The 22,127-nt window shown below is 40.8% G+C and overlaps 1 long non-coding RNA gene across 2 annotated transcripts; it reads left to right on the top strand.

Annotated features, from left to right (window-relative positions):
• Positions 1–9,120: 9,120 nt before the first annotated feature.
• On the top strand, positions 9,121–18,393 carry LOC147572045 (uncharacterized). Of its 2 annotated transcripts, none has more exons than XR_015246580.1 (2): positions 9,121–12,281; positions 18,080–18,393. It is a non-coding gene; the product is annotated as an uncharacterized LOC147572045 (long non-coding RNA). The 2 variants fall into 2 exon arrangements; XR_015246581.1 differs by lacking the exon at positions 9,121–12,281 and adding an exon at positions 12,877–13,084.
• Positions 18,394–22,127: the final 3,734 nt, after the last annotated feature.

The following is a 22,127-nucleotide window of genomic DNA, read 5'->3' as shown; positions in this document are numbered from 1 at the left end:
GGTGCCCAGTGTTTTTGCATTTAAATTTTACCTCCCGTGTATGAATCTTTAAACGTTATGCCTCATTTTACCAAATCCAAGAAGATCTCTTTTTCATATTTTAGCATATCTGAAGTTGAGATATGCTTATGATGATGGCTTGTCATGGTTTAATTTGCAGCATTTTTTTTCTTTATGAGAAAAGGTATAAAATATAAATACAGAAATATAAAATAATGGAGTGTTTTACAATCAATGGCACCTTAGATTTAATGCAGGCTACTTTGGATTGTTTCTGAACTGTGTGGATAGAATTATACTGTATGTAATCTTTTACCTCTGTCTTCTTTCTGGTCAGCACAGTGTTTGTAAGACTCATTCATTTTGTGGCCACATGACGTTGTTCATGTTGTCTATTACAAACAATGTTGCCATGAACAATCTTGTATGTGTACCCTGTGCTCACAAGGCCTACAACAGTTGACAAAGGCACCATAATTTCTCTCGACTTCTGCAATATTATCCAAACACCAACCTTAACCCTCATCCCAACTAGAGCAATGTACTTGAAACACAGACTTGGTCATCTCATTTCCCTGCTTGAAACATTTTAATGGTTTCCTGCTGTTTTTAGAATCAAGATCCATCCATATCTCTGATACAGCTTTAAGTCCTTCTAAGCCAGCATCAGCTCCCACCATTATTCTTGCACATCCTTTCTGTAGGCTAATTAGCCACAGTCGCCTTCTATTCCATTCTTTAAATAAGCTTTCCTCCAGGACTCCTCTCTACCCCACCTCAACCTCCAGCCTGATTAAATCCATCCATCCATCAATCCAAGTTCTAGCCTCAACTCCTCAGAGGAGCCCACCTTCTGACCAGCGTAGGTCAGGACACTTTACTGTGTCTTCTCAAATGCTCTTCTTTTTGGAACATAGATTTGCTGCTGAAACAGAGACCATGGTGAATTTAATAAGACAGAAGTCTCTATCTTTTGCTGACAATATAATGTTGGCCTTAGCAGCCCAGAATTTCTCTAGAGTCTCTCTGATGTTGGGAGCCCAGAATTTTTCTACCTTGTTGTGTGGACATCTCTAAGTTACCCTCACCAGCATGCTTTAAGACAATTCACCACCATATTTCCATTTCAGTCAGTGGAAGGGAGAAAGAGGAAAGGGAGGGCATAATCACTCCTTGTAAGGGCATGACTCAGGAATTGCGCTTATTACTTTTACTCACCTCTCACTGATCAGAACTTGGTCACATGGCCACATCGTGCTGCAAGGGAGGCTGGGAAAAGTAGTCTTTATTTTGGCTGCCATATGCCCAGCTTTAAACCTGGAGATCTGTTACTGTAGATGGAGTGAATGGATATGGGGACACCTAGTGGTGTCTGTGGCAGTACAGGCAACCCAGATTGCAATGATACACTAATTAGTGTGATTATTTGATTGATATTTATCTATCCCCCTAGGACTGTAATCTTTACAAGAGCAGGTATCATATTTGTTTCACTCACCATTATGTCCTCATCATCTATCCCAGCGTGCGGTACATAGTATTGATGTGGAAACATTGGAATTTGGAGCCGATGGCCAAGGAAGAATGCTTGAGATGTGTTCAATGCAAAAACGTGGTTTTATTAAAGTACAGGGAGAGGACTCATGGGCAGAAAGAGCTGAACTGGGGTTGTGATAGGTGACTGATTATGTACTTTCAAGTTGGGAGTGTGTTAGGGATGGCATAAGTCTCTAAGGAATTTTGGAAGCAAGGTTTCCAGGACCTTGAGGGGGCTAGCTATTGTTAGGAAAAGGTCATTTATTACTGTCTAATAAACCTTTAGTTATGAGACCATGAGATGTATATCAACGGGCTATATGCTTGGAGGATGATTGCTAACACTTATCTTGGGGGGTAGAGATAAAGGAAGTTTCCATAGGAATTTTTGTATCTTAAAGGAGGCTTACAGGATCCCATTGGGGTCAGGATAATGTTAAGCTTTTGTCTTTTGCCTTTGGCTAAGTATTAATATTAACACCAAGGCAGTTGCGTTCCTAGAGGAAGGTCACTCTGCCTGTCTCAAGGACTTGTCAGTGGGCTGTACACTTTACAGTGTAAATTTCTTTACAGAAATTTAATTTTTTCTTTTACCTTTGCTTCCCACGTCAGTATGACCTTAAAAGATATTTGTCGAATGCAGGAATGAATATATTGGATCTCTGACTATGTCCTGTGTTCCTGTCTCATGCTTGATGCTCCACCTAGATCAAAACACTTGTGGTTATCTAGTAATGTACTCATTATCCATTAAAAAACACTTTGCTAATCTGTTAAGCAAAAATAGTCATCTCACTGTTTAAATTTCTTTTTTTTTTTAATTTTTATTTTTTTTATTTATATATGAAATTTATTGTCAAATTGGTTTTCATACAACACCCAGTGCTCATCCCAAAAGGTGCCCTCCTCAATACCCATCCCCCACCGTCTCCTCCCTCCCACCCCCCATCAACCCTTAGTTTGTTCTCAGTTCTCAACAGTCTCTTATGCTTTGGCTCTCTCCCACTCTAACCTCTTTTTTTTTTTTTTTTTCCTTCCCCTCCCCCATGGGTTCCTGTTAAGTTTCTCAGGATCCACATAAGAGTGAAACCATATGGTATCTGTCTTTCTCTGTATGGCTTATTTCACTTAGCATCACACTCTCCAGTTCCATCCACGTTGCTACAAAAGGCCATATTTCATTTTTTCTCATTGCCACGTAGTACTCCATTGTGTATATAAACCACAATTTCTTTATCCATTCATCAGTTGATGGACATTTAGGCTCTTTCCATAATTTGGCTATTGTTGAGAGTGCTGCTATGAACATTGGGGTACAAGTGCCCCTATGCATCAGTACTCCTGTGTCCCTTGGATAAATTCCTAGCAGTGCTATTGCTGGGTCATAGGGTAGGTCTATTTTTAATTTTCTGAGGAACCTCCACACTGCTTTCCAGAGCGGCTGCACCAATTTGCATTCCCACCAACAGTGCAAGAGGGTTCCCGTTTCTCCACATCCTCTCCAGCATCTATAGTCTCCTGATTTGTTCATTTTGGCCACTCTGACTGGCGTGAGGTGATACCTGAGTGTGGTTTTGATTTGTATTTCCCTGATAAGGAGCGACGCTGAACATCTTTTCATGTGCCTGTTGGCCATCCGGATGTCTTCTTTAGAGAAGTGTCTATTCATGTTTTCTGCCCATTTCTTCACTGGGTTATTTGCTTTTCGGGTGTGGAGTTTGGTGAGCTCTTTATAGATTTTGGATACTAGCCCTTTGTCCGATATGTCATTTGCAAATATCTTTTCCCATTCCGTTGGTTGCCTTTTAGTTTTGTTGGTTGTTTCCTTTGCTGTGCAGAAGGTTTTGATCTTCATAAGGTCCCAGTAATTCACTTTTGCTCTTAATTCCCTTGCCTTTGGGGATGTGTCGAGTAAGAGATTGCTACGGCTGAGTTCAGAGAGGTCTTTTCCTGCTTTCTCCTCTAAGGTTTTGATGGTTTCCTGTCTCACATTCAGGTCCTTTATCCATTTTGAGTTTATTTTTGTGAATGGTGTGAGAAAGTGGTCTAGTTTCAACCTTCTGCATGTTGCTGTCCAGTTCTCCCAGCACCATTTGTTAAAGAGACTGTCTTTTTTCCATTGGATGTTCTTTCCTGCTTTGTCAAAGATTAGTTGGCCATACGTTTGTGGGTCTAGTTCTGGGGTTTCTATTCTATTCCATTGGTCTATGTGTCTGTTTTTGTGCCAATACCATGCTGTCTTGATGATGACAGCTTTGTAGTAGAGGCTAAAGTCTGGGATTGTGATGCCTCCTGCTTTGGTCTTCTTCAAAATTACTTTGGATATTCGGGGCCTTTGGTGGTTCCATATGAATTTTAGGATTGCTTGTTCTAGTTTCGAGAAGAATGCTGGTGCAATTTTGATTGGGATTGCATTGAATGTGTAGATAGCTTTGGGTAGTATTGACATTTTGACAATATTTATTCTTCCAATCCATGAGCAGGGAATGTCTTTCCATTTCTTTAAATCTTCTTCAATTACCTTCATAAGCTTTCTATAGTTTTCAGCATATAGATCCTTTACATCTTTGGTTAGATTTATTCCTAGGTATTTTATGCTTCTTGGTGCAATTGTGAATCGGATCAGTTTCTTTATTTGTCTTTCTGTTGCTTCATTGTTAGTGTATAAGAATGCAACTGATTTCTGTACATTGATTTTGTATCCTGCAACTTTGCTGAATTCATGTATCAGTTCTAGCAGACTTTTGGTGGAGTCTATCGGATTTTCCACGTATAATATCATGTCATCTGCAAAAAGCGAAAGCTTGACTTCATCTTTGCCAATTTTGATGCCTTTGATTTCCTTTTGTTGTCTGATTGCTGATGCTAGAACTTCCAGCACTATGTTAAACAACAGCGGTGAGAGTGGGCATCCCTGTCGTGTTCCTGATCTCAGGGAAAAAGCTCTCAGTTTTTCCCCGTTGAGGATGATGTTAGCTGTGGGCTTTTCATAAATGGCTTTTATGATCTTTAAGTATGTTCCTTCTATCCCGACTTTTCAAGGGTTTTTATTAAGAAAGGGTGCTGGATTTTGTCAAAGGCCTTTTCTGCATCGATTGACAGGATCATATGGTTTTTCTCTTTTTTTTTTGTTAATGTGATGTATCACGTTGATTGATTTGCGAATGTTGAACCAGCCCTGCATCCCAGGAATGAATCCCACTTGATCATGGTGAATCATTCTTTTTATATGCCATTGAATTCGATTTGCTAGTATCTTATTGAGAATTTTTGCATCCATATTCATCAGGGATATTGGCCTGTAGTTCTCTTTTTTTACTGGGTCTCTGTCTGGTTTAGGAATCAAAGTAATACTGGCTTCATAGAATGAGTCTGGAAGTTTTCCTTCCCTTTCTATTTCTTGGAATAGCTTGAGAAGGATAGGTATTATCTCTGCTTTAAACGTCTGGTAGAACTCCCCTGGGAAGCCATCTGGTCCTGGACTCTTATTTGTTGGGAGATTTTTGATAACTGATTCAATTTCTTCGCTGGTGATGGGTCTGTTCAAGCTTTCTATTTCCTCCTGATTGAGTTTTGGAAGAGTGTGGGTGTTCAGGAATTTGTCCATTTCTTCCAGGTTGTCCAATTTGTTGGCATATAATTTTTCATAGTATTCCCTGATAATTGTTTGTATCTCTGAGGGATTGGTTGTAATAATTCCATTTTCATTCATGATTTTATCTATTTGGGTCATCTCCCTTTTCTTTTTGAGAAGCCTGGCTAGAGGTTTGTCAATTTTGTTTATTTTTTCAAAAAACCAACTCTTGGTTTCGTTGATCTGCTCTACAGTTTTTTTAGATTCTATATTGTTTATTTCTGCTCTGATCTTTATTATTTCTCTTCTTCTGCTGGGTTTAGGCTGCCTTTGCTGTTCTGCTTCTATTTCCTTTAGGTGTGCTGTTAGATTTTGTATTTGGGATTTTTCTTGTTTCTTGAGATAGGCCTGGATTGCAATGTATTTTCCTCTCAGGACTGCCTTCACTGCGTCCCAAAGCGTTTGGATTGTTGTATTTTCATTTTTGTTTGTTTCCATAAATTTTTTAATTTCTTCTCTAATTGCCTGGTTGACCCACTCATTCGTTAGTAGGGTGTTCTTTAACCTCCATGCTTTTGGAGGTTTTCCAGACTTTTTTCTGTGGTTGATTTCAAGCTTCATAGCATTGTGGTCTGAAAGTATGCATGGTATGATTTCAATTCTTGTAAACTTATGAAGGGCTGTTTTGTGACCCAGTATATGATCTATCTTGGAGAATGTTCCATGTGCACTCGAGAAGAAAGTATATTCTGTTGCTTTGGGATGCAGAGTTCTAAATATATCTATCAAGTCCATCTGATCCAATGTCTCATTCAGGGCCCTTGTTTCTTTATTGACCGTGTGTCTAGATGATCTATCCATTTCTGTAAGTGGGGTGTTAAAGTCCCCTGCAATTACCACATTCTTATCAATAAGGTTGCTTATGTTTATGAGTAATTGTTTTATATATTTGGGCGCTCCGGTATTCGGCGCATAGACATTTATAATTGTTAGCTCTTCTTGATGGATAGACCCTGTCACTATTATATAATGTCCTTCTTCATCTCTTGTTACAGCCTTTAATTTAAAGTCTAGTTTGTCTGATATAAGTATGGCTACTCCAGCTTTCTTTTGGCTTCCAGTCGCATGATAAATAGTTCTCCATCCCCTCACTCTCAATCTAAAGGTGTCCTCAGGTCTAAAATGAGTCTCTTGTAGACAGCAAATAGATGGGTCTTGTTTTTTTATCCATTCTGATACCCTATGTCTTTTGGTTGGCGCATTTAATCCATTTACATTCAGTGTTATTATAGAAAGATATGGGTTTAGAGTCATTGTGATGTCTGTATGTTTTATGCTTGTAGTGATGTCTCTGGTACTTTGTCTCACAGGGTCCCCCTTAGGATCTCTTGGAGGGCTGGTTTAGTGGTGACAAATTCCTTCAGTTTTTGTTTGTTTGGGAAGACCTTTATCTCTCCTTCTATTCTAAATGACAGACTTGCTGGATAAAGGATTCTCGGCTGCATATTTTTTCTGTCTAGCACACTGAAAATCTCGTGCCAATTCTTTCTGGCCTGCCAAGTTTCAAAAGAGAGATCAGTCACGAGTCTTATAGGTCTCCCTTTATATGTGAGGGCACGTTTACCCCTTGCTGCTTTCAGAATTTTCTCTTTATCCTTGTATTTTGCCAGTTTCACTATGATATGTCGTGCAGAAGATCAATTCAAGTTACGTCTGAAGGGAGTTCTCTGTGCCTCTTGGATTTCAATGCCTTTTTCCTTCCCCAGTTCAGGGAAGTTCTCAGCTATTATTTCTTCAAGTACCCCTTCAGCACCTTTCCCTCTCTCTTCCTCCTCTGGGATACCAATTATGCGTAGATTATTTCTTTTTAGTGTATCACTTAGTTCTCTAATTTTCCCCTCATACTCCTGGATTGTTTTATCTCTCTTTTTCTCTCTCAGCTTCCTCTTTTTCCATAACTTTATCTTCTAGTTCACCTATTTTCTCCTCTGCCTCTTCAATCCGAGCCGTGGTGGTTTCCATTTTGTTATGCATTTCGTTTAAAGCGTTTTTCAGCTCCTCGTGACTGTTCCTTAGTCCCTTGATCTCTGTAGCAAGAGATTCTCTGCTGTCAGCTATACTGTTTTCAAGCCCAGCGATTAATTTTATGACTATTATTCTAAATTCACTTTCTGTTATATTATTTAAATCCTTTTTGATCAGCTCATTAGCTGTTGTTATTTCCTGGAGATTCTTCTGAGGGGAATTCTTCCGCTTGGTCATTTTGGATAGTCCCTGGCATGGTGAGGACCTGCAGGGCACTTCCCCTGTGCTGTGGTGTATAACTGGAGTTGGTGGGCGGAGCCGCAGTCAGACCTGATGTCTGCTCCCAGCCCACCGCTGGGGCCACAGTCAGACTGGTCCGTGCCTTCTCTTCCCCTCTCCTAGGGGTGGGATTCACTGTGGGGTGGGGTGGCCTGTCTGGGCTACTTGCAGACTGCCAGGCTTGTGATGCTGGGGATCTGGCGTCTTAGCTGGGGTGGGTAGGCAAGGTGCACAGGGGCAGGAGGGGCAGGCTTAGCTTGCTTCTCCTTAGGTGATCCACTTCAGGAGGGGCACTGTGGCAGCAGGAGGGAGTCAGATCCGCTGCCGGAGGTTTGGCTCCGCAGAAGCGCAGGGTTGGGTGTTTGCGCGGAGCGAGCAAGTTCTCTGGCAGGAACTGGTTCTCTTTGGGATTTTGGCTGGGGGATGGGCGGGGGAGATGGCGCTGGCGAGCGCCTTTGTTCCCCACCAAACTGAGCTCTGTCGTCCGGGGGCTCAGCAGCTCTCCTTCCCGTTGTCCTCCAGCCTTCCCGCTTTCTGAGCAGAGCTGTTAACTTATGACCTCCCAGACGCTAAGTCGCGCTTGCTGTCGAAACACAGTCCGTCAGGCCCCTCCGCTTTTCGCAAGCCAGACTCGGGGGCTCTGCTTGGCCGGCGAGCCGCCCCTCCGCCCCGGCTCCCTCCCGCCAGTCCGTGGAGCGTGCACCGCCTCGCCGCCCTTCCTACCCTCTTCTGTGGGCCTCTCGTCTGCGCTTGGCTCCGGTGACTCCGTTCTGCTAATCCTCTGGTGGTTTTCTGGGTTATTTAGGCAGGTGTAGGTGGAATCTAAGTGATCAGCAGGACGCGCGGTGAGCCCAGCGTCCTCCTACGCCGCCATCTTCCCTCTCCTCTCTCTAAAGGGCTCACTGTTTAAATTTCTTTGATGACTTTTGAGATAACACAAATTTTCATATGTTTCCATTTATACTTCTTGTTATAAGATTTGATATGACTAATTCTGTCAATGTCTCTTGAGGTACACTAAGAGTTTAACACAGTAGATTTCAGTCAAATAAAGTCCAAGTTCGGTAGCAACTTCAGGGACTTGCTTGATCGAGGAGTAGAATATAAAGTAATGCTTGAATTAGGGCATTCATGCAATTCTATGTGGATGTTATTTCTCAAGTTTGAACTTTCCACAGGGTCGGGAAGCAAAGAGTTAAAGGTTACATGCCCTCCTTAGAATATCACCTCAGGGTGATACTGTGATTTATAATAAGGAATATATATTTGGTCTTTGTCCCTATTTCTGGTGCAGAACTCCTAAAATCCTTGAAATTTCCGTGCATGATATTCCTAACAAGCACGTTTCAACCACACCTGAGATTACGTTAATAAAATGACTATTGGAAAGCATCTAAGGGTGGGGCTGGTTGCCAGGGGAACCAACCTTGTGACTAGTTTAGTCCCACCCCCTGACCTCTGAAGAGGGAGAGGGTCTCCAGGTGAAATCAATTGCCAATGGCTAATAATTTAACCAATCACACCTGTGTAGTGAAGCTTCTATTAAAAACCCAAAGGACAGAGTTCAGAGAGCTTCCGGGTTGGTAAACCGGAACATGTCTCCGTGGCGGGTCCGAAACTTCACCTGGACAGAAGTTCCTGTGTTCGGGACCTCTTGCTGTTCATTTGTATCCTTTGTCATAAACCGGTAATCTGGTAAGTAAATGGTTTTCCTGAGTTCTACGAGCTGCTCTGGCAGATTAACTAAACTCAAAGAGTGGGTTGTGGAACTTCTGATTTTTAGCCAGTGGGTCAGAAGCACAGGAGATAACTTGGACTTTCGATTTGCATTGGAAGTGGCTATCTCCAAGTAGATAGTGTCAGAACGGAGTCAAATTCGTAGGACACCCGGTCCGTGCCCTTGGAAGATTGAGTTAATTGCTTGGTGGTGTGGAAAAACACATCTGAGATTTTTTTTCTCAATTGCTTTTTAAGGAAATATCCATGAGCTCTGGTAGCCAGTAAAGATTAATGTTGTATTGATAAATGAAAACATCTAGTTAAGACTTGGTGAGAATGATGGTCATCTCACTCACAATCACCCAACAGACTACACACCACTTGGTACTTAAATGTATGTTAAATGATAAGAATATAAACATTATAAAACAATATATTTAATATGGACACACTGAATGAAGCTATATAAAAAATGAAAACATGTAAGGGTAGTGGGATTTAGATTTTATTACTATTTCAACATTTTTTTCTTTAATATTGTTAATGAAGCTAAATCACAGCACCTGTACCATCACCACCACCAATAATTCTCTTAGCCGAGCCCTTTGCAAGATACATAAGACCTATAAGATATTATTGGTATAGAGAAGAGTAGAGGGAGCTGTTCTAAATATAAGCATGCATGTGGCCAGTGTGCGGAAGACACATTTTCCTGTATAAGATTCAATTTACAATTCTGAAAGCCAAGAGAGGAAGCAATAATTCAAGGCAAAGGAAGTGAAGAGCTTCTATTTCCTTAGTGTTCATGAGCAGGCCGGATGTGGACATTAGTGCTAATGAGAACAGCCTGTTTTCAGACAAAGAGCACATGCCAGGCTTCCCTGTGCAGATAACCCAGGATCAGTACAATGCCAGCAACCAAGAACTCCGCTGTTTTCCTTTTGGTATAAGCTGGGCATAACTGAGAATAGCCTCTTAATAAGTTGCTCTGTGGCTGCTCAGAAATGCGCTTGACTGTAGGGCCCCCAAGGTACACAACTTCCTACTAATCATCTAAGCTAGGAAGCTTCTTTTCCTAATGCCAGAATCCATAGCAGAGTTCAATTTTACTCACTTCTTGATGCAAATTACTTGATTTTTCAAGTTCAACTATTGTCTTGAGTAAAGTTTAGTCATGTAGATGACTGAGATGTGCAAAAAAGGAAGATGCTAAGTGTGCAAAAAAGGAAGAAGAAAGGAAAACGAAAAAGTACTTGATAATATAGTTGATAGGAGAAGTCGTCATTTTGGAGGAAGGGAGGAGATTTTGGTGGATGGGTAATTTTAGCCACAGGAGAGTACCATGTGAGTGTGTTATCATCTCCATTACCATTTCCGTTAAAGTGGCAGCCCTGGGTTTCCTGGGAGGCTGGTTTCCTGGAAACCTTTAGTTTCCTCCAATCTAGCTCAGTTTGTCCTGAGTAGGCTGATACATTTCTGACCCTTCCTCTTCTGTTCTTGACAGAGGTCTACCCTTCTGCTATCAGAAGGAACAAGAACTAAAAAAAGACAAAGGAAGGGGGAAATGCTGGATGGGAGCTTAGAGGTATTGGCCATGGGACCTGGAAACCAGGCACTCTTTTTGGGAGAGAGCTGTAGTAGCAAACCCAACTACAGAAGGTGGTAGTAGGTGGTAACCAGAGAGTTCGCTGCTGGAAGGGCTTTAGATGCCACTAGAAATGTATCTAGAATGTGGGGTACATGGGAGTGATGGAAAGTTGCTTCAGGGGGTGATACTCCATTGACATCAGTTGCATCAGTATGAGGGGCTGAAAGTTCAGATCCCTAAGGGGGGGGGGGAGGCAGTTGGAGCAGGCTGGGTGTAAGACAATGGAACACATGTTATAATGGCTAATGGAAGGGCACATGCACAATTTAAATTTACCATGTGGGGATACTGGCTCAATGTGGTCAGATCTTCTGATTTTTCAAGAGAAGGGGTAAATTTGGATTTTTATGCTAAAAATACAATCATGAAATACCGGCAATTGATTTTAAAAAGCTAAAAGCACCATGCAGGACATTATCATACCTGTCAAACAACACTTGCATATTTCACAACTCCTGGAACTCAATCTGTCAAAAAGAGGAACTCATTAGTTTGTATTCTCCATTTCAGTAAATGATGCCACTGACAGCCAGGAAATTGAAGCTAGAAAGGTGGGCATGAGCCCTGACCCCTCCCTCTCCTTTACTACTCCCATCCATTAGGTGAACTAACTAGGTAGGCTCAACCTTTTGAAATCTTACACCTGTTCCCTAATCTACATTCCCTACTCTGTCTTTGCTCAGATTTTCACAATTTCTTTCCTAGATAACCCATTTCAAACCTGCTAGTGACCTATCTCAAATAAAAACTGAGGAAACAGCTCTGCCCCCTCAAATTTCATTTTAAGCCACTACCTATAGGATGAAATCAATGTGTTGTTGCATGGCACACATTTAGTCGCCTATTCTGACCCCTGTCTACATCTTCAGTCTCATTCTGACTTTGCTTTCCTCCTATTCTTATTTGTTTTAATTCTTTTTTTTTAACCTTTACTCATTTTTTGAGAGACAGAGTGTGAGCAGGGGAGGGGCAGAGAGAGAGGGAGACACAGAATCCAAAGCAGGCTCCAGGCTCTGAGCTGTCAGCACAGAGCCTGACACAGGGCTTGAACTCAAAACCTGTGAGATCTTGACCTGAGCCAAAGTCAGATGCTCAACTGACTGAGCCACCCAGGTGCCTCGCTTTCCTCCTATTCTATGCTCAGATACTGCAGTCCCTATAGCTCCCCTAAGGATCATGCTATTCTATTCCTCTCTACCTTTGCTCTTGCTGTTCCTCTTACCTACAGTGAATGCCCTTGCCTTCTTGTACCAGGTGTGTTCTGTTCTTAGAAACACAAACCCAACTCAAACTGGGTTTAAATGATAAGGAAGATTTATTGATTTATGTAAGTAGTAGGACAGGCTTCAGGGGTGGTCTGGTTCAGTGGCTCAGTGATGTCACAAAGAACCCCTATTTCGCCTTTTCCATGTTCTGTTGGGTCCTCTTCATTCCAAGGCTGGCATTACAAGACAGCTGCTGACCACCCCTGAGTTACCTGCCTCCTTGTCCACATCTGAGGTGGAGGTAATTGTAGGGTGGGGAGAGAGCAGATGGTTTCCAGAAAGTCTCTCGAACAGCAAGAAACACTCTTCTTTAGATTTCTTCAGTTGGTGTTGCCCTCAATCCCATTAGCTGACATAGGACCATTAGCTATGGCCAGACGATAGGATTATGTGGTTCAGAGTGCTACCTACTTCCCCTTGAGAGGGGTGGGATTGGGTTCTTTGGTAGGATATGGGCTTCACTGGGTACATGTGGATACTTAGTCTGAAATTGGGATGGTTTCCTATTAGAGGGGTTTGGATGTCAGGAAGGATACAATAATATTCTCAGTACTTTTTTTTTTTTTTTTTTTAAAGCTTGAAGCTTTAGGATTATTATTTTTTTATAGAGGTATAACTGGCATTGCATTATTTTAGCTGTACAACATAATGATTCAATATTTGTCTATTTGCAAAATGAGCACAGTAAGTTTAGTTAACATCTATCATCATAGTTATAATTCTTGTGCTGAGAACTTTTAAGACTTACTCTTAACAACTTCTAAACATGTAATGTAGCGTTATTGCCTATAGTCACTGTAGTCTGTACATTACAACCTAGGACTTTTTATTTTATTTTATTTCCTTTCCTGCTGATTTTGTCCTTATCCACTTGACAGAAACAAATGACTCATTTCTTAAGGTTTTAGGATGGTAACAACTTAAAGTTTTCAAAGTCAACAGCAAATTAACTGACATAGAAACCAAAGCTGAGTTCAGACAGACAACCAGATTTGCTTTGTCCTTGGATTGTCAGTTCAAAACCTGGCTAATTCTAATGTGAGTCCAACTTGCTGTCCATATAGCATTAAACTATGGGTAGTACCTTAGTTTTGGTTGATGAGTTAAAAAAGAAAAACACAAATTCCAATAACTGTACCCATTCTTTGCCTTCCTCTTCTTGTTAAGTATTGGATTTTAATATATTTTTTTTCTGTGAATGAATGTCATTATTTTAGATCTGCATATAATACAGCTTTTTATTTTACCATTTTTTTAAGTTTCATTTATTTAAAAAAAATTTTTTTTTTCAACGTTTATTTATTTTTGGGACAGAGAGAGACAGAGCATGAACGGGGGAGGGGCAGAGAGAGAGGGAGACACAGAATCGGAAACAGGCTCCAGGCTCTGAGCCATCAGCCCAGAGCCTGACGCGGGGCTCGAACTCCCGGACCGCGAGATCGTGACCTGGCTGAAGTCGGATGATTAACCGACTGCGCCACCCAGGCGCCCCTTAAGTTTTATTTTTTAAAATTTATACCCAAATTAGTTAGCATATAGTGCAACGATTTCAGGAGTAGTTTCCTTAGTGCCCTTACCCATTTAGCCCATCCCCCCTCCCACAACCCCTCCAGTAACCCTCAGTTTGTTCTCCATACTTATGAGTCTCTTCTATTTTGTCCCCCTCCCTGTTTTTATATTATTTTTGTTTCCCTTTCCTTATGTTCATCTGTTGTCTCTTAAAGTCCTCCTATGAGTGAAGTCATATGATTTTTGTCTTTCTCTAATTTCACTTAGCATAATACCCTCCAGTTCCATCCACATGGTTGCAAATAGCAAGATTTCATTCTTTTTGATTGCCAAGTAATACCCCATTGTATATATATACCACATCTTCTTTATCCATTCGTTCATCGAGGGACACTGGGTTCTTTCCATACTTTGGCTATTGTTGGTAGTGCTGCTATAAACATGGGGGTGCATGTGTCCCTTTGAAACAGCACCCCTGTATCCCGTGGATAAATGCCTAGTAGTGCAATTGCTGGGTCGTAGGGTAGTTCTATTTTTGGTTTTTTGAGGAACCTCCATACTGTTTTCCCGAGTGGCTGCACCAGCTTGCATTCCCATAGGACTTCTTTTATAATGAGAAGTTTATACCTTTTGATTCCCTTCACCTGTTTTGCTCCCCCTCCCCCATCTCTGAAAAGTATCAATTTGTTCTCTGTATCTATGAGCTTAGCTTTTTCTTTGTCTAGGTTCTCACATATAAGTGAAATCAGATGGCATTTGTTTTTCTCTGCCTAGCTTATTTCACTTAGCATAATACCCTCAAGGTCCATCCATGTTGTTACAAACAGCAGGATTTCCTTCTTTTTATGGCTGAAAAAAACCACATGTAATATACATACCACATCTTCTTTAACCATTTATGTACTCTTAGGTTGTTTCCATATCTTAGCTATTGTAAATAATGCTGCAATGGGCATAGGGGTGTGCATATTTTTTCAAATTCCTCTTTTTATTTTCTTCAGGTAATTACCCAGAAGTAGAATAGCTAGATCATACAGTAGTTCTATTTTTAACTTTATTGGAAACTCCATACTGTTTTCCACAGTGGCTGCACCAGTTTGCATATCCACTAGCAGTGCACAAGTGTTCCCTTTTCTCCACGTCTTCACCAGCACTTGTTATTTCTAGTCTTTGTGATGGCAACCATTCTTTTTTTATTTTTTTTATTTTTCAATATATGAAGTTTATTGTCAAATTGGTTTCCATACAACACCCAGTGCTCATCCCAAAAGGTGCCCTCCTCAATACCCATCACCCACCCTCCCCTCCCTCCCACCCCCCATCAGCCCTCAGTTTGTTCTCAGTTTTTAAGAGTCTCTTATGCTTTGGCTCTCTTCCACTCTAACCTCTTTTTTTTTCTTTTTCCTTCCCCTCCCCCATGGGTTTCTGTTAAGTTTCTCAGGAACCACATAAGCGTGAAACCATATGGTATCTGTCTTTCTCTGTATGGCTTATTTGTGATGGCAACCATTCTAAGAGGTGTGAGGTGACATCTCATTGTGGCTTTGGTTTGCATTTTCCTGATGATTAGTGATGTTGAGCATCTTTTCATGTAATCAGTACTTTCTTTTTAATCTTCATTGTATTTAATAAGTGTTTGAGCACCTACTATGTATTAGGCACTCTTTCTAGGCACTTGCGTTTCAACATTGAACAAAACAACTTCCACTGAGAACAGATAGAAATTAAGTAAATTAACTTATAAACAAGATAACTTGAGTTTGAAGGGAGGGGTTTATAGTCTAGTAGATTTAAGACCTGTTATGAATGAGCTGTATTGAGGTTCCCTAGGCAGCAAGTTTATGACTCAATAGATGTGAACCAAGTGTGCATTTTGCTGAGTAAAGTTTGATTAGCTATTATCTTGTAGAGCAGGAATGAAGAATTTGTTTAATGGAAGTGTGGGGGAGAAGTTGAGAAGATCTTATATGTAGTTTTATCTTTATGTGAAGACAGAGGAGAGGGGGGAAAAATGAAGCAACTGCCATGAGAAGAAAGAAAGATACTTAAGGGGGATTTTGGGGGAGGGCTTACTTTATGTTGTATAAAAGCCTACACCTTTATTTCTTTAAAAAAAAAAAAAACAAAAAAAAACCTTGGGTAAAGTCTACATTCCATGAACAGACACTTCACAAAAGAGGATAGCTTAATGGCAACATGAAACATGAAAAAGTGCTCTATGTTATCAGGAAAATGCAAATTAAAACCAGAGTGAAGGGGGTGCCTGATTGGCTCTGTTGGTTAAGTGTCTGGCTCTTGATTTCGGCTCAGGTCATGATCTCATGGTTTGTGGGTTCGAGCCCCACATTGGACTCTATGCCGACAGCGCAGAGCCTGCCTGGGATTCTCTCTCTCCCTCTCTGCCCCTCCCCTGCTTGTGCTCTCTCTTTTTCTCTCTCTCTCAAAAACAGATAAATAAATACAAAAAAAAAAAAAACCCAACAAAAAACAGAACAAGGTACTTCTATACTTCTACCAGAATGGTTGAAATGAGAAGACTAATGATAACAAGCGTTGGGGGAAGCTGTGGAACATTCGGAATTCTATATTGCTGGTGGGAGTATAAATTGGTAGAACACTTTATTCATTCATTCATTTATTTTATTTTATTTATTTTGAGAGAGAGAGAGAGTGTGAGTGTGTGGGGGGAGGGGCAAGCAGGGGAGAGAGGGAGAGAGAATTTCAAGCAGGCTCTGTGCTGTGGGCACAGAGCACAATGTAGGGCTTGAATCCTCAAACTGTGAGATCATGACCTGAGCCAAAATCAAGAATCGGGCGCTTAACTGACTGAGCCACGCAGGCACCCCGGTAGAAGACATTTAAAGTTAATCAGATATCATTTATAATCCAGCAATTCTATTCCTGGGTACATAGGCAACAAGAATAAACATTCAGCACACCAAAACACATGTGAAAGAATGTTCGTTGCAAATGTATAATGGTCCCAAACTGGAAATAATCCAAATACTCATCAACAGCTGAATGGAGGTGTTAACTATATTAGTATTGCAAATACATATCCATACATTGGAGAACTTCACAGCAGTAAAACACTACAGCTGCTGGGGCGCCTGGATGCCTCAGTAGGTTAAGCGTCTGACTCTTGGTTTTGGTTCAGGTCATGGTCTCTTGGTTTGTGAGTTCAAGCCTCGCATTGGGCTCTGTGCTGACAGTGTGGAGCCTGCTTTGGGTTTTCCCTCCCTCCCTCCCTTCGTCTCTTTCTCTCTCTTCCCCTCCCCCACTCATGCTCTCTTTCAAAATAAATAAACTTAAAAAAAAACTGCTGCTTGTAACAACATAGGTAAATCTCAGACATAAAAGCAAGTGAAAGAAGACACACAAATTATATGAACTTCAAGAGCATACAAGGGTGCCTCAGTTGGTTAAGCATCCGACTTTGGCTCAGGTTATGATCTCAGGGTTCGAGCCCTGCGTGGGGCTCTGTACTGACAGCTCATAGCCTGGAACCTGCTTCGGATTCTGTGTCTCCCTCTCTCTCTGCCCTTCCCCCTCTCCTGCTCTCTCAAAAATAAATAAACATTAAAAAAATTATTAAAAAAAAGAACAAACAAGAAATCTAATCTGTGGTGATACAAGTCAGAATATTGAGTTTCTTTTTTGGGGTGGGGGGTGAGTTTTAACTAGAGTGTATGAAGAAGCCTTTTGGGGTGTTGAAATTGTTCTGTATTTTGATCTGCGGGAGTAAACGCATAAAATCTTTTTAGCTATACAATTAAGATATGTGTCCTTTACAATATCTAAGTTATAGCAAAGTCATTTTTGAAAATTCTACGTTACACATCAATACCTTCTTAATTAGATTTGTATCTGTGCTTTTGATTAGATACTTCTGAGACTAAGCAGATGTCGCCTAATAAGGCACAGTCACATGTGATATTATATATAAATAATTATGATAAATTACCTTTCCAGGTTTATCTCTCACACTTCCTGACATATACATTATATTCCAGCCAAATTAGATTATTCGTTCTTCCTTCAACACCCTATCCTTTCTACTTTGTCTTTGCTCATGTTCTCTGTATATTAATTTTTCATAAGTTACATCACATTTTAAATGAGCCCAAAAAACTTTCTTTTGAAAGGAAACAAATCTTGTTAGACCTTTTGAAAAACGAAGAATCTCAAAATCTTATTACACCATTTATTTTTTAGGAAAAACTCAGATTTTCATATACCGAGCTTATAAAAGATGAAAATCACAAGATTCAGAACTATTCACAAAGAACAGCTAGGAAATGTTATTAGCAATAGTGAAAACAGCTCAGAATGATAATTCTGTAAGGCAGTGTCAGGTAGAGGAATGAACATAGTCTTTGATATCAGATGGATAGGATTTTGATGTGTTTTTGGCACTTGTTAGTGGTGAATTCCCCTAGGTCCCTTAAATTCTTTTTGATAAATCGTAGTAGCTTCTAAAAAGTAATGGTGGTAATGGTTCTATATCCCCTTTCGACTTTTCAGTCAGTTTACAGTAATAGCAAGTTGTAGACCAACTTTAATCATACAGAGACGCCAGTTACTGTGTTGTAAGGACGCTCGAGCAGCTCTATGGAGAGGCCTAGGTGGTGAGGAACGGAGGCCTCCTACAGCAGTGTCATGGATGAGCCATCTTGGAGAATGCTCCTTTGGCTCTGGCCAAGCCCTCTGATTAACGGAAGACCAGGCTGTCCCCTCGACTGCAACCTCATGAGAGACTCTGAGGTAGAACCACCCACCTGAGCCTCTCCTGGATTTATGACCTGTAGAAAAAAATAAATATATATAATGTATTTTAAGACTGCTAAGGTTTGGGGTCATTGTTACTCAGTAATAGATAGCTAAAACAACTAGGCTAGTATTCTACTGAAAAGTCATCTGGTAATCTCTTTTCACTATATGTAAGTCTTGGACACTAGAAACAGATTCCTTTACTTTTGGGTGTGTGTGTGTGTGTGTGTGTGTGTGTGTGTGTATAGAGAGAGAGAGAGAGTTTGTTTTTTTTTTTTTTTTAGCCAAACTTCATAATCTTTTTATAATCAACACATTGAAATACATTTCTTAGGAAATTGCTTTTTTATTTAAGTAAATGATTGACTTTGATTTTTAATAAATGCCTTTGTGGGCAAGTTGGTTATTTGCAAATGTAAGGTTGATGTGGGGTTAGTTAAACAACTATTAAGAAGAATTGAAGGGAACGTGTAGTTTTGTTGAATATATATTAAAAAAAAAACCAGTAAAGAATTTATATTGGCTGGGCCTGGGATGATTTTGGCAATGTGCCCCATCCATGTAGCCCTCTGACTGGGCTGCAGAAGCAGTCCTATAGAGGGAGTGTGGCGTACCAGTAAAGAGCACAGGTGTGGGAGCCAGAGTCCCTGGGTTTGAAGTTCCCCAGTGCCACTTACAAGCTGGGTGACTTTTGTCAGCTTATTTCACCTCTTTTGCTTTGGTCCCCACCTGTAAAAAAAAGTTATGATATTAAAAGTACCAAATCATCAGATTTTTAAAAAAATCAGTTGATGTATGTAAAGCATCCAGGATAGCGTGTGGCACAAACATAAAACCATGTATTGTAGGCAGATGACCGCCCCCCTCCCCGGCCAAGATGTCTACACCTTAATCCCTGGAGCCCATGAAGCCCATGAAGTTACATTGTGCGGCAAAAAGGACTTTCCAGGTATAATCAAGGTGTCAGACTTGAAAATTGGGGAAATTACCCTGGATTGTTGATGAGGCTCCAAACTAATTACATGGGCCCTTTAAAGCAAAGGACTTTCTCTGGCTGGAGGCAGAGAGATACAGAAGAATGAGAAGTCAGAGAGTTCCCAAGCCTGAGAAAGGTTAGTGCTACTGCCTTTTTGATCCTGAGAGGTATGGGGCCATATAATCATGTATAAGAACTGGAGGGAGGCCCCTAGAAGCTGAAAAGTAACACTGGCTGACAGAAAGGAAACAGGGACCTGGATAAGCTTGGAATGCCTCCTAGAAATTACAGGTGAGAGAACAGGCTGGCTGACAACTCAGTTGTAGCCTTGTGAGACCAGAGCAAGGAAGCAGTTAAGCTCACCAGACTTTTGACTTCCAGAACTGAGAGGGGATAAATTTGTGTTACGTGAGCAATGGACGTTATGTTAAGCAACTGAAATTTGGGGTTTGTTTGTAACCACATCCTAGCTTATCCTAACTAATAGAGCAGTTCTGTAAATATAAATATTTACAAGTTGGGAGAAAATTAACTCCTGCCCCAGAATGCGATCTACCTTTTTCCTCTTACGAAAACACATCCACAGGGGTCGCCTGGGTGGCGCAGTCGGTTAAGCGTCCGACTTCAGCCAGGTCACGATCTCGCGGTCCGTGAGTTCGAGCCCCGCGTCGGGCTCTGGGCTGATGGCTCAGAGCCTGGAGCCTGTTTCCGATTCTGTGTCTCCCTCTCTCTCTGCCCCTCCCCCGTTCATGCTCTGTCTCTCTCTGTCCCAAAAATAAATAAACGTTAGGAAAAAAAAATTAAAAAAAAAAAAACGAAAACACATCCACAAAAACAAACACAAATGAAAATAAAAGTATGTGGTGAAGGTTTAGTATCCCATCCTGATACATGGAAATCAGTCATCTTGTGTTTACCATTTCAATTCAGTAAACATATATTGAGTATCTGGAAAAAAAAGTGTTGGGCAGCACTTGACAGAGGAATACATTGTATAGTCCCTACTCTTGATGAGCCTGTGGCTGCTCGGAAGGCATAAAGGCAAGGGTAAACTGATGTCTCTGGGCCATGTTTAGAGGTAAGAGAGTGGCATAAAACCTGTAACGGAATGCTGGATTTTGTGATACAGGATTTGTGCCATCAACATTTAGAAAAGAGCTACTATTCAGGGCTGCTGTTAGTAAAGATTCATGGAGAGGTACATACACATTCACAGAGGTACATACACGAGGAATGTGCTCTCGGCTCGTCCTTGTTGTTTCTACCTTTCCATCTTCCCTGTTTTTATTTCTGGGTTTAATATTGTAATCCTATCATCACAGATTTCTGAAGTCATAAAGGAATTTAGAGATTATCTAGTTACAGAAAAGGAAACACGTGTATAATCATAGCTAACTTTAGTAGGCGCAGAGTGAAAAATATTATTTGGTGGTCAATAATGCGATAATATAATTATAATAATATGTAATTATTGATTACTAATGATAAAAATTAAATTTATTGATTGGTGGTTTCAGTCCAATAAATCATCAGTTTCTTAAATATTTTCTGTTCCCAAAGACAAGGAAGGATGAGTGCATGTGTGTGGTGCATTCACGGGCTTGCCTAGTAAACGCCTATAACTGTCTTCGTTTTGACCTTGTCAAAACTTTCCATTCTCCTCCAGCCTGACCCACATCCCATTCTGTAAGTCAAAATCACTGGAGGCCCCAGCAGGAAACAGATGGCATTCTGAAACCGACTAATTTGAGGAGAGTTTAAAAAGAGGATTATTTACAAAGATATGTACAGGATTTAAGGAAGTCAATGGACGATAGTGTAGTATCCCGGCCATACTGACAGCTGGGGGCTATTACCACCTTAGTCCTGAAGACACAACAGAAAGAGATGGTTACTAGAATATCAGGAAGGTAGTTACATGGAAACCTGACCTGCCAGCATCTGTGGTCTTGGATGCAAGTACATAGCCAACCTGTGGTACCTGATAGGGAAGGAGCTGTGGGAAAAATACTCAACCTCAATCTCCTCCATGCTCTGACCTGTCAAAGTCTCCCACTGGTGAGTCCTATTCTGATTTGGAGGCAAGGGTCTTACTGAATTAGCTCATAAATTCAGCCTCCCAGGCTCAGAGAAGGATAAAAGTTGGAAGTCAAACAAGATATCTGGTATACCTTCTCTTGATACAAAGATACCTATTATTCTGAAAAGATTAAGACTTCCTAAGTTTAGATGTTTCAATTTCTTCAACTTTTTGCATGTTTGTCCTTCCTTTTCTCTTTCACTCCTGTCTCACAGGAAGTGTCTTTTTTTTTTTCAAAGCTAAAATAATTCCCTTCATCTCATTTCTACTCCCTCTTACGTAGAACGGAACATGAGAGGGTAAATAGTTGCTGCAGAAATTTTTGGTGTTCTTCCAGTAAATCTTAACATTCAAAAAAGCATGTCAGAATGTAAAACAAATATCATTGGGACAAATTTGGATATATTCTAATTTATATTCAATATCAAATCATCAGCACACTTTAGTATTCTGACTCTTACTTTAACAAATTATCTGTGGGGCTCATCACAAGTGATCATGATGCAAGGTTAGGATTGGTGGCCTCCAGTAGTGATTTAAAGAGAGTGGTAGTCTGAGAAGATCTGCATTTTAGAGCTTTTGCTGGCTATGTTAGGATGAATTAAAGACTAGTGAGTTGGAGGTAGGGCAATGTGAGGCTACTTTTGGTCATCCAGGTGAAGGCCATAGCAGTGGGGGTGAAGAGAGGGGCTAAGTGTCTGACTTTGGCTCAGGTCATAATCTTGCAGTTCATGAACTCGAGCCCC

The sequence above is a fragment of the Puma concolor genome, chromosome F2 (genome assembly GCF_028749965.1).
Source record: "Puma concolor isolate L17-30 chromosome F2, mPumCon1.1.hap2, whole genome shotgun sequence".
NCBI classification, from domain to species: domain Eukaryota; kingdom Metazoa; phylum Chordata; class Mammalia; order Carnivora; family Felidae; genus Puma; species Puma concolor.
The sequence above is the reverse complement of the archived record's forward strand: the minus strand, read 5'-3'. Positions and strand labels throughout refer to the sequence as shown.